The sequence below is a fragment of the Coregonus lavaretus genome, assembly GCF_964263955.1.
Source record: "Coregonus lavaretus genome assembly, chromosome: 18".
Lineage (NCBI taxonomy): Eukaryota > Metazoa > Chordata > Actinopteri > Salmoniformes > Salmonidae > Coregonus > Coregonus lavaretus.
Genome location: NC_140005.1, coordinates 38,559,745 through 38,573,081, shown reverse-complemented (window position 1 = coordinate 38,573,081; position 13,337 = coordinate 38,559,745).

Sequence of the window (13,337 nt, the reverse complement as noted above, 5' to 3'; positions counted from 1 at the left end):
CCCCCCCTAAAGGCACGGACTCCGACCGCGCCAACCAAATACAACAGGGGAGGGACCGGGTGGGCACTCCGCCTCGGCGGCGGATCCGGCTCCGGACATGACCCCCACTCCTTCTCTAACCCCCCAAAGTACCCCTGGTCCGGTCTGGCCCTGCTGACCAGAGCTGAACTGAACACTGGTGGAGCGGATTGCTCTAGCTCCGGCGTGACGCAGCACCTGACCGGTGCCGGACCCGCCACCGGTGGAACAGGCACGGGCCGTGCCGGACTGACGACGCACACCACTGGCTTGGTGTGGGGAGCAGGAGCGGGCCGAGCCGGGCTGACGAAACGCACCACTGACTTGGTGCGGGGAGCATGAATGGGCCGGACTGGGCTGGCGACGCGCACCACAGACTTGGTGCGGGGAGCAGGAACGGGCCGTGCCGGGCTGACGACGCGCACCACTGACTTGGTGCGGGGAGCAGGAACGGGCCGGACAGGGCTGACGAAACGCACCACTGACTTGGTGCGGGGAGCAGGAATGGGCCGGACTGGGCTGGCGACGCGCACCACAGACTTGGTGCGGAGAGCAGGAACGGGCCGGACAGGGCTGACGAAACGCACCACAGACTTGGTGCGGGGAGCAGGAATGGGCCGGACTGGGCTGGCGACGCGCACCACAGACTTGGTGCGGAGAGCAGGAACGGGCCGGACAGGGCTGACGAAACGCACCACTGACTTGGTGCGGGGAGCAGGAATGGGCCGGGCCGAGCTGGCGATGCGCACCGTAGACTTGGTGCGAGTGGCAGGAACAGGCCGGACCGTACTGGGAACACACACCACTGGCCCTACGTGGGGATCAGGAACAGGCCGGACCGGACTGGCAACACACGCCAGTACCTCTCGCCTTGACCTCTCTGCACTTCACAAAATAGATAGCATCATGAGGAAGGAAAGTTATGTGGATATATTGAAGCAACATCTCAAGACATCAGTCAGGGAGTTAAAGCTTGGTCGCAAACCGGTCTTCCAAATGGACAAGGACCCCAAGCATACTTCCAAAGTTGTGGCAAAATGGCTTAAGGACAACAAAGTCAAGGTATTGGAGTGGCCATCACAAAGCCCTGACCTCATTCCTGTAGAAAATGTGTGGGCAGAACTGAAAAAGCGTGTGCGAGCAAGGAGGCATACAAACCTGACTCAATTACACCAGCTCTGTCAGGAGGAATGGGCCAAAATTCACCCAACTTATTATGGGAAGCTTGTGGAAGGCTACCCGAAACATTTGACCATAGTTACATTTTAAAGGCAATGCTACCAAATACTAATTGAGTGTATGTAAACTTCTGACCCACTAGGAATGTGATTAAATAAATAAAAGCTGAAATAAATCATTCTCTCTACTATTATTCTGACATTTCACATTCTTAAAATAAAGTGGTGATCCTAACTGACCTAAGACAGGGAATTGTTACTAGGATTAAATGTCAGGAATTGTGAAAAACTGAGTTTAAATGCATTTGGCTAAGGTGTATGTAAACTTCCGACTTCAACTGTAATAGCGCAATACACATGTAACATGCTACTGTTGGGGATGAGTAGGTGACACACCTCAAATCAAATCAAATGTTATTTGTCACATACACGTGTTTAGTCCCCTGTAGCTCAGTTGGTAGAGCATGCCGCTTGCAACGCCAGGGTTGTGGGTTTGTTTCCCACGGGGGGCCAGTATGAAAATGTATGCACTCACTAACTGTAAGTCACTCTGGATAAGAGCGTCTGCTAAATGACTAAAATGTAAATGTAAATGCTTAGCAGTTGTTATAGCGGGTGTAGCGAAATGCTTGTGCTTCTAGCTCCGACAGTGCAGTAATATCTAACAAGTCATATCAAAAAATTTCACAACATATACCCAATACACACAAAACTAGTACGGAATGGGATTTAAGAATATATACATATATGGACAAGCAATGACAGAGCGGCATGGACTAAGATACAGAAGAATATTATAGAATAGAATGCAGTATATACATATGAGATGAGTAGTCCAAGATGTAAACATAATTAAAGTGACTAGTGTTCCATTTCTTAAAGTTTCCAGTGATTTCAATAGGCAGCAGCAGCCTCTAATGTGCTAGTGGTGGCTATTTAACAGTCTGATGGCCTTGAGATAGAAGCAGTTTTTCATTCTCTCGGTCCCAGCTTTGTTGCACCTGTACTGACCTCGCCTTCTGGATGATAGCGGGGTGAACAGGCAGTGGCTCGGGTGGTTGATGTCCTTGATGATCTTTTTGGCCTTCCTGTGACATCGGGTGCTGTATGTGTCTTGGAGGGTGGGTAGTTTGCCCCCGGTAATGCGTTCGGCAGACCGCACCACCCTCTGGAGAGCCCTGCGGTTGTGGGCAGTGCAGTTGCCGTTCCCGGCGGTGATACAGCCCGACAGGATGCTCTCAACTGTGCATCTGTAAAAGTGTGTGAGGGTTTTAGGTGCTAAGCCGAATTTCTTCAGCCTCCTGAGGTTGAAGAGGCTCTGTTGCGCCTTCTTCACCACACTGTCTGTGTGGGTGGACCATTTCAGTTTGTCGGTGATGTGTACGACAAGGAACTTGAAGCTTTCCACCTTCTCCACTGCGGTCCCGTCGATGTGGATAGGGGGGTGCACCCTCTGCTGTTTCCTGAAGTCCACAATCATCTTTGTTTTGTTGATGTTGAGTGAGAGATTATTTTCCTGGCACCACACTCCCAGAGCCCTCACCTCCTCCCTGTAGGCGGTCTCATCATTGTTGGTAATCAAGCCTACTACTGTTGTGTCGTCTGCAAACTTGATGATTGAGTTGGAGGCATGCTTGGCCACGCAGTCATGGGTGAACAGGGAGTACAGGAGGGGGCTGAGCATGCACCCTTTTGGGGCCTCAGTGTTGAGGATCAGCGAAGTGGAGATGTTGTTTCCTACCTTCACCACCTGGGGCGGCTCGTCAGGAAGTCTAGGACCCAGTTGCACAAGGCGGGGTTCAGACCCATGGCCTCGAGCTTAATGATGAGCTTGGAGGGTACTATGGTGTTGAATGCTGAGCTATAGTCAATGAACAGCATTCTCAGATAGGTATTCCTCTTGTCCAGATGGGATAGGGCAGTGTGCAGTGTGATGGCAATTGCATCGTCTGTGGATCTATTGGGGCGGTAAGCAAATTGAAGTGGGTCTAGGGCAGTGCTTCTCAATTATTTTCTGTTACGCCCCCCCTAGGAAGAAGTAAACATTTCGCGCCCCCCAACTCTCCGCTGCGACTGTAAATAGTATCATTTGTCTATAAAATTGTTATAAGTACACCTCTGCATAACATTGTATCCTTATTAACATTAAAGAAAACAAAAAAACAAAAAAGAAATACAGATCAACTTACAAAGAATAACTTTATTAACATTTTTTAGTCTGTAACAGAAAATACTTAAAGTGCATCGATTTGCCTGAAATTAAAAAAAATAATTCAATCCTTATTTAAACTGTAACATTTTTTTTACCATTTGATACTGAAAAATAAAATTAAATATAATCAATAAATAATAATACATTCAAATTGATCAGCAACATTAACTCAGGAGTACAATATATGTAACACTGACCTATAAAACAAAAATGAATAAAACAATTTGTGCTGATTTTTTTAAAATCAAAATGAGGAAGTCAGGATTAATGGCTACAATGAGCACGTTTTGCAGTGCACAGCTTTTCGAAGCGGGGTTTGAAGAAGATTGCATGATACTGCAACTCTCAGCTCCTGCTCAATGTTTAGCTGGGACCTGTACTTGGTCTTCAGTGCAGCAACAGCAGAGAAGCCAGTCTCACAAAGATAAGATGTTGCAAAAGGAAGAAGAATGCCCATGGCCCTCTGCCCTAAGAGTGGATACTGCCTCTCTACACTCAGCCAGAATTCACTCAGTGTCTGTGATGTGAACCTCAGTCTCAATGAGGAGTCAGACGTCATATCAATGAACTGGTCCTCCTCTGCAGAGCTGAAACCAGTTGGAGCTGGTGCATTAAAAGGATCTCTGACCCAGTCATATTGGGAACTGTTTTCAGGGAAGTACTTTTTAAAGAATCCCATCAGTGATGAAATATGCTCCTTAATATATGGAATCACTGAGGTGGCATCATAGTCAGTAGTGTCAACAAATTCATGCAGGTTCTCGAATGAATCAGTATGTCCTTCATCAAGTCGCCTGCCCCACATTGCAAGCTTTCGAGTGAAAGAGCTGATCTTGTCTGTGACCTGAGGGAGGTGTTTATCTTTCCCTTGAAGCTGTAGATTTAGTTCATTTAGCTTTCCAAATATGTCACTCAGGTAGGCCAGGTTTGCCAGGAAGTTCTCATCACTAAATTTTTCTGCGAGGTCATACTTGTGCTCCTGCTCCGAAAACATTCTTATCTGCTCTCTGAGCTCAAAAACTCGGGACAAGACTTTTCCTCGTGACAGCCACCCTGCTTCACTGTGAAACAGCACAGCTTGATGTTCAGCTCCCATCTCCTCACAGATAGCAGAGAAGACTCTTGTTTTTAGTGGTCTGGTCTTTATAAAATTGACTACACCTACAATGTCAGTCATAACCTCACTTAATTCAGAGGAAATGTGCCTTGATGCCAATGCTTCTCTGTGTATAATACAGTGTGTCCACTCAGCATTAGGTGAGGCCTTCTTGATGAGTGCCCGAAGTCCTTTTCTCATCCCTGCCATGGTCTGTGCACCATCACTGCAAACACCAATGCAGTTCTCCCACTTTAGCCCATTCTCAGTCAGGAAGCAGTTCAGCATTTTGAATAGCTCTTCAGCTGTGGCTCTGTCTCTGACATATTTACAAAAAAGTAGATCCTCACACAGGGAGTTTGTCATGTCAAATCGTACATAAGCCATAAACAAACAGTCTTTGTTGCCGTCAGTTGCTTCATCGAACTGTAAGGCAAAACGTTTGTCTTTGAGTTTATCTACCAGCTGTTCTTTAAGATTGTTAGCAATGTCATTTATACGTCTGGCGACAGTGTCATTGGACAGAGGGATAGTTTTTATTTTTGCAGCACTTGCGTCATCCAGCATGACAGAGACCATGTCTAATGCTGCAGGCAGTATCAGTTCCTCTGCTATGGAGTGTTTTTTTTTGCACTGAGCAATTTGGTACGCCACCTTATATGATGCTAACAGTGCTCGCTGGTTTACTGAAGTAGCATTCACAAAACGGGACGATTGTTGGCAATATTCGGCACGTTTTCGCTGAAAAAACTCAAGCGGCTTATCAGCGTGATTGGGGTGTAATGTCTTTAAGTGACGCCTTAATTTATTTGGCTTCATGCTGTCCGCAGCCAACATTTTTAGACACAGTAAACATACCGGTCTTTCCTCGTCTCCCACCGTAGTCACAGTGAAACCAAGCGCTACATACGCTTCGTCATATTTCCTCGTCTTAGCTTTCGGGAGACTTACATTTGTCTCATTCTCTCCGTCTCTCTCCGCCTTTCTTTTCATCCCTGTGAAATATTTTTCCATGGTGTCTCTTAAGGGTTTGTTATCTGCACTTCATATCTCCTGCTGTGTGCTCTTGTTCGGTGCAAAAAAACCCTACTCCCTGCGGGAAAAAAATGCATGTTCCACGGGGTCACACGCGCCCCCCCTGGCATTGCTCCGAGCCCCACCAGGGGGGCGCGCCCCACTATTTGAGAAGGACTGGTCTAGGGTGACAGGTAAGGTAGAGGTGATATGATCCTTGACTAGTCTCTCAAAGCACTTCATGATGACAGAGGTGAGTGCTACAGGGCAATAGTCATTTAGTTCAGTTACCTTTGCTTTCTTGGGTACAGGAACATTGGTGGCCATCTTGAACCATGTGGGAACAGCAGACTGGGAAAGGGAGAGATTGAATATGTCCATAAACACACCAGCCAGCTGGTCTGCGCATGCTCTGAGGACACGGCTAGCCGCCTGGGCCGGCAGCCTTGCGGGGGTTAACATGCTTAAATGTCTTAATCACGTCGGCCATGGAGAAGGAGAGGCCACAGTCCTTGGTAGTGGGCCTCGTCAGTGGCACTGTGTTATCCTCAAAGTGGGCGAAGAAGGTGTTTAGCTTGTCTGGAAGCAAGACGTCGGTGTCGGCGACGTGGCTGGTTTTCCTTTTGTAGTCCGTGAATGTCTGTAGACCGTGCCACATAGGTCTCGTGTCTGAGCCGTTGAATTGCGACTCCACTTTGTCTCTATACTGATGTTTTGCCAGTTTAATTGCCTTGCGGAGTGAGTAGCTACACTGTTTGTATTCTGCCAAATTCCCAGTCACCTTGCCATGGTTGAATATGGTGGTTCACGCTTTCAGATTTGCGTGAATGCTGCCATCTATCCACGGTTTCTGGTTAGGGTAGGTTTTAATAGTCACAGTGGGCACAACATCACCTATACACGTCTTGATAAACCCTGTCACTGTTTCAGTGTATACGTCTAAATTATTTTCGGAAGCTACCCGGAACATATCTCAGTCCGCGTGATCAAAACAATCTTGAAGCGTGGATTCCGATTGGTCAGACCAGCGTTGAATAGTCCTTAGGATGGGTACTTCCTGTATGAAGGGAGAAGCAAAATTGAGTCGTGGTCAGATCTGCCGAAAGGAGGGCGGGGGAGGGCCTTATAACCATCCCGGAAGTTCGAAAAGCAATGGTCGACGATTTTGGCAGCGCGAGTGCCACAGTCGATACATTGATAGAACTTCGGCAGCCTAGTCCTCAAATTTGCTTTGTCAAAATCCCCGGCAACAATAAATGCAGCCTCAGGATATGTGGTTTCCAGTTTGCATAAGGTCCAGTGAAGTTCTTTGAGGGCCGTCGTGGTATCGGCTTGAGGGGGGATATACAAGTCCAACCAGCAGGCCGCTCCGAGTGCCTCTCCTCCACCGGCGATGTTTTGGGTCAGCTGCTCGAATCAGTTCAGTTGCCCTGGAAAGAGCAAACAAAGGATCTGCTTCGGGAAAGTCGTATTCCTGGTCGTAATGCTGGTGAGTTACCGCCGCTCTGATATCCCATAGTTTTTCTCGGCTGTATGTAATGATGCCAAACACTTTCTGAGCTAATAATGTAATAAATAATACATAAAAAAACAAAATACTGCAAAGTTTCCTAAGAGCTAGTCGCGAGGCCGCCATCTTCATCGGCGCCAAGATTCGTCATGTGACCACTGCCTACAACGACCTTCCACCTGACACACCTACAAATGGTGTCACCCCTAAACAAGCAAATGTTTGCCTTTGTGTAGTTACTTGATAAGCCATACGTTTCTGGAGTGCGAGCGTAAAGTGTTGTGCTAAATGTCACTGATTCGAAGCCAGGCTGAGGTAATGAACAGGACCTACTGTTACACCGCCATATTCCCAACCAACCATTACCTAATACTCCATGCATAAAAATGTGTCATGCTTTATTAACATAACAATTAATGTATTATGTATAACATGACTTTGATGAGGGACCCATATCATTATTTTAGTTATGTATGTGTGACATTAAGCATACATAAGACGTAATTATCAAGGTCTGATAAATGCTCTATTAAGGATACTTGTGTCAATGTGTCAGTGTTATGTACTGTAGCAATGCTATGAATGTAATAAAAGCCTATTATGAATACATTAAGTGTTAATGACACCCTATGTGGCTTTAATGTAACACTTATAATGTGTTTATAGAGGCTTAATGAAGATACACTTAATGTAAATCGTTACCCTATATTTTGTGAAGGTTAGTCTCACTCTCTTTTGTAAGAGAGACCTGTTCAAGATGACAGCATTCAGATGAAAGGTAGCCTATAGAGGAAAATGTGGCCGTTTCTTAAAGACATTCTAGAATCAATTATGTGACCTTCTTCCTGAATAGCTAAAAGTATGTGCTCTAATAAGAGATGGCAAGTCAATTGATTCTTGCCTCTTATTATGCAGAGGCATTTTAATATCACACCCTCAAGTGCCTGTCAAATTTGCCCTTCTGTCAAGTGTTTTCAAATCCCAGGTTTTTCCGTAGTCCTTTGCTTCTAAGCCAATCACTAGATTTCACTTCTTTCTTTCCTCCCTTTTAAATATTTATTCCAACACTGCTGTGATTATTTTATTCAAAGTAACTCTACACGTCTGATGCAATCCACATTCAGTCTCATTACGTATGATGACAGGAATAATCTAGGGAAATGTACTTTAGATATAAACTAAAGGAAAATGAAAATGTTTTTATTTTATTTATGCTTTATTTGGAAAGGGAGAGGTACAAACACAGTGAGCACATCTACCTGTTCTCTGTCTGAATGATTCTCTAACATAATAGCAAAAACACTTACACCCAGATCTGTCAGTCAATCATAGCTATTACATTACATTACTGCATGTCAAATACAACCGATTGACTTTGCGTTGTTAGACCCTATGTTCCCCTCTGGGTTGGGTTCTCACTGAGCAGCATGTATATTGTTCAGGCATTCAGTCAGTCATTACATGTGCATGTAGCTGCAGACATTTACCCTGCCCCCACCCCCCAATGGACATTTATCATTGTTACAGTTGTAAATATGTATATATTGTTATGTGTATTATTGTCCCATTCACTTCTCTTGACATGCACTGTAGGAGCTCAGAGCTTAAGAATTTCAGTGTACCCTGCAATTACATATGTGACCCTGTGCATTTGACTAATAAACTCTAAACTAAACTAGATGCCAAGCCAGAGTTGTCTAGTTACAGACACAAATATGCACACACATGCACAAGCACACACTTGCACACGCATATACAGTTGAAGTCGGAAGTTTACATACACATTAGCCAAATACATTTAAACTCAGTTTTTCACAATTCCTGACATTTAATCCTAGTAAAAATTCCCTATCTTAGGTCAGTTAGGATCACCAATTTCAGAATAATAGTAGAGAGAATGATTTATTTCAGCTTTTATTTCTTTCATCACATTCCCAGTGGGTCAGAGGTTTACATACACTCAATTAGTATTTGGTAGCACTGCTTTTAAAATTGTTTAACTTGGGTCAAACGTTTCGGGTAGCCTTCCACAAGCTTCCCACAATAAGTTGGGTGAATTTTGGCCCATTCCTCCTGACAGAGCTGGTGTAACTGAGTCAGGTTTGTAGGCCTCCTTGCTCGCACACGCTTTTTCAGTTCTGCCCACACATTTTCTATAGGATTGAGGACAGGGCTTTATGATGGCCACTCCAATACCTTGACTTTGTTGTCCTTAAGACATTTTGCCACAACTTTGGACATATGCTTGGGGTCATTGTCCATTTGGAAGACCCATTTGCGACCAAGCTTTAACTTCCTGACTGATGTCTTGAGATGTTGCTTCAATATATCCACATAATTTTCCTTCCTCATGATGCTATCTATTTAGTGAAGTGCATCAGTCCCTCCTGAAGCAAAGCACCCCCACAGCATGATGCTGCCACCCCCGTGCAATGGTGTTCTTCGGCTTGCAAGCATCCCCCTTTTCCTCCAAACATAACGATGGTCATTATGGCCAAACAGTTCTATTTTTATTTAATCAGACCAGAGGACATTTCTCCAAAAAGTACGATCTTTGTCCCCATGTGCAGTTGCAAACCGTAGTTTTTTATGGTGGTTTTGGAGCAATGGCCTCTTCCTTGCTGAGCGGCCTTTCAGGATATGTCGATATAGGACTCGTTTTACTGTGGATATAGATATTTTTGTACCTGTTCCTCCAGCATCTTCACAAGGTCCTTTGCTGTTGTTCTGGGATTTATTTGCACTTTTCGCACCAAAGTACGTTCATCTCTAGAAGACAGAACGCGCCTCCTTCCTGAGTGGTATGATGGCTGCGTGGTCCCATGGTGTTTATACTTGCGTATTATTATTTGTACAGATGAACGTGGTACCTTCAGGCGTTTGGAAATTGCTCCCAAGGATGAACCAGACTTGTGGAGGTCTCCAATTTTCTTTCTGAGGTCTTGGATGATTTCTTTAGATTTTCCCATGATGTCAAGCAAAGAGGCACTGAGTTTGAAGGTAGGCCTTGAAATACATCCACAGGTACACCTCCAATTGACTCAAATGATGTCAATTAGCCATTCAGAAGTTTCTAAAGCCATGACATTATTTTCTGGAATTTTCCAAGCTGTTTAAAGGCACAGTCAACTTAGTGTATGTAAACTTCTGACCCACTGGAATTGTGATACAGTGAATTATAAGTGAAATAATCTGTCTGTAAACAATTGTTGGAAAAATTACTTGTGTCATGCACAAAGTAGATGTCCTAACCGACTTGCCAAAACTATAGTTTGTTAAAAAGAAATGTGTGGAGTGGTTGAAAAATGAGTTTTAATGACTCTAACCTAAGTGTATGTAAACTTCCGACTTCAACTGTACACACGCGCACACACACACAAACGCATGGACCTAGTACACACACACACACACATGCACACACAAACACACACACAGTTGTGTGGTTAATGATATGTGTTGTTGTGATAGGAGGTGGTTCTCTGGCAGCACTGAGTCATATAGCTGCTCTCTCAGTCTCTCTCACTCTTCCTCTCTCTCTCTCCCTCTTGCTCACTTCCTCTCTCTCTCTCTCTCACTCTTTCTCCTCTCTCACTCTTTCTCGCTCTCTCTCCCTCTCTCTCACTCTTCCTCTCTCTCTCTCTCTCTCTCCCTCTCTCTCACTCTTCCTCGCTCTCTCTCCCTCTTCCTCTCTCTCTCTCCCTCTCTCTCACCCTTCCTCGCTCTCTCTCCCTCTCTCTCACTCTTCCGCTCTCTCTCTCTCTCCCTCCCTCTCTCTCACTCATCCTCTCTCTCTCTCTCCCTCTCTCTCACTCTTCCTCTCTCTCTCTCTCCCTCTCTCTCACTATTCCTCTCTCTCACTCCCTCTCTCTCACTCTTCCTCTCTCTCTCTCTCTCTCTCTCTCTCTCCCTCTCTCTCCCTCTTTCTCGCTCTCTCTCCCGCTCTCTCACTCTTCCTCTCTCTCTCTCTCTCCCTCTCTCTCACTCTTCCTCGCTCTTTCTCCCTCTCGCTCTCTCTCTCTCTCTACAATTGGAGATGGATGTATAGAAAGGCATTAACAAATAAACTGGGCAGCTCCCTGTGATTCTGTGTGTCTCTGAGGGTCAACTCTATTCAAACCGCTGTTACAGAGCCACAACGTCTGCGTCCCAAATGGCATCCTATTCCCTGTATAGTGCACTACTTTTCACCAGTATATATTAGCGTAGAAATAAATAAGTCATCACTAGGGTTGTTGCGGTGACCGTATTACCGCCACACCGGCATTCATGAGTCATGACCACAGTAAAATTCCACGTGACCTTTGAGTCACGGTATTCTCCTCTTATGCACTCAGGACATGTGTTGGTAGTACCCTAACGACCATTAGGTCACTAATGGCCTGGTACTCAGGGCTCTATTGTCCCTCTAACCACTCTGACATCAATACAAATGCAATCAAAATTCACATCAAACACATCATCAAAACAGTATCATGTCTATCCACAAGTCTGGGAGAGAATGTATAGCTCTAGGCAATGCTGTTGGTTCATTGATTGTGCAGGGTGGTTTACAGTTAGCTTACAATTCTAGTGAATTTGTATATGATTTTGAATAGCCTAGTAATAGGGATTTTTTTTAGATTTTCATAATTAACAGGCATTACCTTTAGCTACATACAGTGGCCTTGCAAAAGTATTCATCCCCCTTGGCATTTTTTTTCTATTTTGTTGCATTACAACCTGTAATTTAAATGGATTTTTTTATTTGGATTTCATGTAATGAACATACACAACATTGTCCAAATTGGTGAAGTGAAATGAAAAAAATAACTTGTTTCAAAAAATTCTAAAAAATAAATAACGGAAAAGTGGTGCGTGCATATGTATTCACCCCCTTTACTCTGAAGCCCCTAAATAAGATCTGGTGCAACCAATTACCTTCAGAAGTTACATAATTAGTTAAATAAAGCCCACCTGTGTGCAATCTAAGTGTCACATGAACTGTCACATGATCTCAGTGTATATACACCTGTTCTGAAAGGCCCCAGAGTCTGCAACACCACTAAGCAAGGGGAACCACCAAGCAAGCGGCACCATGAAGACCAAGGAGCTCTCCAAACAGGTCAGGGACAAAGCTGTGGAGAAGTACAGATCAGGGTTGGGTTAAAAAAAAATATCTAAAACTTTGAACATCCCACGGAGCACCATTATATCCATTATTAAAAAATTGAAAGAATATGGCACCACAACAAACCTGCCAAGAGAGGGCCACCCACCAAAACTCACGGACCAGGCAAGGAGGGCATTAATCAGAGAGGCAACAAAGAAACCAAAGATAACCCTGAAGGAGCTGCAAAGCGCCACAGCGGAGATTGGAGTATCTGTCCATAGGACCACTTTAAGCCTTACACTCCACAGAGCTGGGCTTTATGGAAGAGTGGACAGAAAAAAGCCATTGCTTAAAGAAAAAATAAACAAACACGTTTGGTGTTCACCAAAAGACATGTAGGAGACTCCCCAAACATATGGAAGAAGGTAGTCTGGTCAGATGAGACTAAAATGCTATGTCTGGCGCAAACCCAACACCTCTCATCACCCCAAGAACACCATCCTCACAGTGAAGCATGGTGGTGGCAGCATCATGCTGTGGGGATGTTTTTTATGGGCAGGGACTGGGAAACTGGTCAGAATTGAAGGAATGATGGATGGCGCTAAATACAGGGAAATTCTTGAGGGAAGCCTGTTTCAGTCTTCCAGAGATTTGAGACTGGAACGGAGGTTCACCTTCCAGCAGGACAATGACCCTAAGCAAACTGCTAAAGCAACGCTTGAGTGGTTTTAGGGAAAACATTTAAATGTCTTAGAATGGCCTAGTCAAAACTCAGACCTCAATCCAATTGAGAATCTGTGGTATGATTTAAAGATTGCTGTACACCAGCACAACCAATCCAACTTGAAGTAGCTGGAGCAGTTTTGCCTTGAAGAATGGGCAAAAATCCCAGTGACTAGATGTGCCAAGCTTATAGAGACATACCCCAATAGACATGCAGCTGTAATTGCTGCAAAAGGTGGCTCTACCTTTTTTGTGTGTGGGGGGGGGGGAGAATAGTTATGCACGCTCAAGTTTTCTGTTTTTTGTCTTATTTCTTGTTTGTTTCACAATAAAAAATATTTTGCATCTTCAAAGTGGTAGTCATGTTGTGTAAATCAAATTATACAAACCCCCCCCCAAAATATTTTAATTCCAGGTTGTAAGGCAACAAAATAGAAAAAATGCCAAGGGGGGTGAATACTTTCGCAAGCCACTGTAATGTCTCACCACCATGCGTT